Raw genomic sequence first — 4,591 nt, forward strand, 5'->3', positions numbered from 1 at the left:
GGTTCTTTTGGCCCAAAGATGTGCAACAAGATCCTATTGTAGGTAATTGTTTGTGGCACGCGAACGTATCATCCTATGGCGCCTTATGTACTCATTTAAAGAGATATTACCAGTTCTTGGATCTAAAGCCAAATTAGACCCATCATATATTTTTGCACGAGCCCTCCTTAACCTATTTGGATTATTTGGTCATCATTGGACTCTCCATCAATATAGTCATCTCGTTCATCCTCCACAATCATGTTGTGTAATATTATGCACAACATCATGATGGAGTTCAATTTATCTCGACTCCATCCTCTTGCCGATTCCTTAATGATCTTCCACCGTGCTTGTAGAATATTGAAAGCTCTCTTAACATCTTTCCGATATGCCTCTTAGTGTAAGGTAAACCACCTTTGGGCGTCATCCACAAGGTTTGCAATTGCTTGGACAAGTATCGCCCACTTTAGGTATATGCCATCTGCCAAGTAATACCCCATATTGTACTAACGCTCGTTGATGTAGTAGTCAAGTTGAGGTGATTTACCCTCCGTCAGGTTATTAAAGAGGGGTGAACGTCTAAGTACTGTAATGTCATTTTGGGATCTTGAGACTCTAAAGAAAGCATGCCAGATCCATATGTCAAACGAGGCAACTGCCTCTAACACAATAGTTGGCTTTCTCGATCATTTGCTAAATCTTCCTCGCCATCTGCTGAGACAATTCTTCCACTGCCAATGCATGCAATCTAATAACCTTATCATGCCTAGAAAGCCTCGGTATTCAGCTTTGCGAAGGAAACGAGCTAGATTTACTTGATTTGGTTCACGAAGGTACTCTTCTTTGTAAATCTGAACAACTGTGTGACAGAATTCAACAAGATTATCAAGGAATGTAGACTCAGACATACCATTTGTATCATCCATTGCATCAGTTGGGGAGGCATAGGACAGCATTCGGAGTGCAATAGTAACCTTTTGATGAGGTGAGAAACCAATGTGGCCTGCTTTATCCATTTTCTGTCAAAAGTATGGATTGACATGTTGGACATGATAAAGTAAATGCTCGAAGACATGACGCCTTATCTAGAAGCGACATCTGGAATCCTCTTTTGTGTACACGGAGTTGGAGTTACAGTAGTTATTCATCAGAGTCTCATGCACCATCTCTATTTTTTGGTTTCTAAGAGCGACTAGCAACATAGCTACCCCAATGAAGTTGTTCTTCAATTTCCTCACAAGCCATGACCCCAACCATTGCTGCCATATATGTTGTGTTGAGCCATGCTTCATCTTCTTCATCGGAATCCTTATCTTTTTGTCTCATCTATGCCCATTAATCTTCCAATTCGGAATTCGATGAGAGGATCGAAAGTTGGAGTTCATTGCAAACTTGAATTGAAAGAGATATTGGAGAGGGCAAAGATGAAGGTGCGTACCCTAATATCTAGCCAATTTATTAACATTGGAAGCTAAAGATAAGAAATGCCATGTAGAAAAGAATTTTATCTAAAATTTGCACAACCAATTTCATCTCGACACGTGGCACTTGAAATCCTATCTGAAAAATTATTCATATTACATAAAGATAAGAAATCTAGAGAGTTACTCATTTTAACGACACATGGCACTTGAAATTCTATCCGAAATATTATTAAGATTACATAAAGATAAGAAATCTAGAGAGTTACTCACATTAGCAAAACGTGTCACTTGAAATCCTATCAAAAAAATTATTGAGATTATATAAAAATAAGAAATCTGGAGGCTTATTCATTTGGCGACAAGTGACACTTAAAATAAGTCTGAAAACCTTATTTTAATATGGTAGTTTAATTTAAGTAACCATATTAATTCAATTAAAATAATAAATTATGTTTGGCCTATGACCCTTTGGCCCCCTCAGCTAGAGATGGTATTTTGTCCAGGGGCTATGTTTGGCTTATGACTCTTTGGCCCCCTCGATTGGAGATGGTATAAAATATGGCTTGACACTATTCATTAAAATATAATTTCTTGCAGGGTTATAAGGCTAAAGGGAGCCATTTGGCCCTCCCTTAGTTGTAGATGGCCTCAGTTATACATATCATATGTGAGGATGAGATGTATACTTCAAAGTAGGACCTTCCATAACACTATTTAATTATAGGATTAATCTTATTTTACTACCCTGAAATTTCGTGTTTTTCACCATTTGATACATGAAGTTTTTTTCATCCCATGGTCATACCTCAAGTCTTAATTTTGAGACAATCTCATACATCTGTTAAACTGGCTATTAAGTCAGGCGTTAACTGGTGACGTAGTGCCGATGTGGACAATGACTAGGCGCTATGTGTCAATATGGGCCCTCGTAGATATTTAAAAAAATTAAAATTAAAAAAAAAAGGGAGGGGTGGTGAGGGTGGAAGAAAGGGAGCCCGCATCACTATGGCGCCTATGGTAAGAAATATTCCCTAGGGTTTCTGTCAATTTATCAGGAGAATGACCTGTGCATGGGCGCGCATGTGGCCCTGACCTGGTGATGCATGAGGGTGCGTGAGGTAGCGCGTGCTTGACATGTATAGGTCCGTGATGTCGAGTAGAATGTTTTCATATATTTAAACCCTTTATTTGAGCAAATTATGGGGGATTTTCCTAGCCTTTTAGTGTATGTCCTAATTAATTAATTGGTAAAGTTATTTCACATATAGGTAAGACTTACCCGGAGGAGGTACGAGGACAAACAAGGCTAGGAGGCTACAATCCATTAACGTATCAGTGAGTGGGTATTTGTTTTTATATATAATATATAAACTTTTATAGTTTCCACAAGTGTTTTGATTAATTTTATGCATATCATGCCATGTTTAATTTATTATATTGTTGAGATTTACATATTGTCATGGCATGTTCATACATATTATACTTGCTCATCACGCATGTTTGCACCGGTGTAATACTCGCCTGGGCCAGGGCCAGGCTTCATGTGTATGTTCACATCGCACCGCACGCTCACCGTGGATCCATTGTAGGTGCCAGTCCTGTCGTACAGGTTGCAATAGGCAACTCCAACTTGTATGTGATACGCCTAGCACCAATCTTCACGTGATTGTAGTACTAGAGTGTATATTATGATTACACCCAATCTTGTTCATGTCAGAATCCCTCTGCATGAACTCGTGTGTTAGCATAGATTGATGAGCACCTAATTTTACTTATGCTGCGATTAAGATATTATGATTGGCATATTTCTGGATTTATTATTGATTTACAGTTGATTTCATACTTATATGTAGTATGATTTTCTGGAAACTATACATGTTTTAAGGCGAGGGGTTAGTATGTTCAGAAAATAAATGTGTTTTATAAACCTTTGTTTTTGCCCACTCACCCTTCTGTTTTTCACCCCTCCAGGACTTAGATAGCTGAACTCGTTGTGGGATACGAGGAATCTCTGACATATTCTGACATTTCCATAGATAAATTTAAGGGCTTTTTCCCGGTTGTGTATGAAGTATGATTTTGTGAAAACATGTTCATTTGAATAACATCTATAGCATGCATTTAACAATTAAAAGGCGGAATCATGCTTGCATGCATTCAAAAACAAAACATTACCCATGAAATTCAAAGCCTAGTAGATTGGTGAACCAAGACTCAACTCAAATCAAAGTGAGTTGAGAAATTTATACCTTTGTAGATTCCTCTTTGCATAAGCAAAGGCTAATCACCCAAAGAGAGGGCCTTCATTCCTTGCTTCTTAGATCCATGGATTTGGATGGAAGAATATGGTTCTCCAAGTTCCCAAAATTGAGAACCTCTAAGTGTCTACACCAAGGTTAGATTGGAGAAGAAATGAGTGACCTTGGAGGAGTGGGATTGCTAGCTAATCCCTCCAAGGGGGCCGGCCTCTTTAGAGAGAAATGAGAACTTTGTGTTCTCTCCAATTTCCTAAAAGAAAACCCTTAATGAATTTTAGGCTATAAAGTTCTTTATATAGTCATTTCTTTAAATGACCTAAAGAACGAAAACCCTAATTCAACACAGGCCACATAAGGGATTTGGGCTTTTGGGCCTTTGTGAATCTTTATTCATTAAATTGTCATACAACTTAAGTCAATGGGCTTGACGTTCGAAGCCCATTGGGCCTTAAGGTCCAAAACTATCCCGAGGTCTTTAACGAACTTATTCGTTTGATTAATTAACATATTAATTAATCCTTGCCATAAATAATTAAACCATTTAATTATTCTTACTCATCTCAATTGTTTCTTCAATCTCCACCTTACACGGTGTACGATCCATTAAGTTCATTTTAGCGAGGCAGTGGGCGATTAAAACTCTTTCAAATCGATTGTGAATTGAAACTTACTTTCAATTCTCCCTTTAGTGTTTATACACGTTTAGGGCTTCCACAAACCAAGAGTGACACCTAGCAGCATATCATGGTTACCCAAGCTAATCAGAAGAGGTAGAGAACCTATTCAGTTTAGGATTACAAATGCAATACGGTCTTTCTCTAATACAATACTGTTGACCACATTGTTTGGATTGATAGTTTATTCATGTCTACTATCCAATGTGATTTGTGTGCTTATATGATTACCTTGAATGTGATTTGGAACGAC

General features: G+C 37.9%; 1 long non-coding RNA gene across 1 annotated transcript; it reads left to right on the forward strand.

Moving 5' to 3' along the window:
• Positions 1–2,468: 2,468 nt before the first annotated feature.
• On the forward strand, positions 2,469–3,480 carry LOC126586995 (uncharacterized). Its single transcript, XR_007610954.1, has 3 exons — positions 2,469–2,548; positions 2,675–2,741; positions 3,378–3,480. It is a non-coding gene; the product is annotated as an uncharacterized LOC126586995 (long non-coding RNA).
• Positions 3,481–4,591: the final 1,111 nt, after the last annotated feature.

This window comes from Malus sylvestris, chromosome 10 (genome assembly GCF_916048215.2).
Source record: "Malus sylvestris chromosome 10, drMalSylv7.2, whole genome shotgun sequence".
Taxonomy (NCBI): Eukaryota; Viridiplantae; Streptophyta; class Magnoliopsida; order Rosales; family Rosaceae; genus Malus; species Malus sylvestris.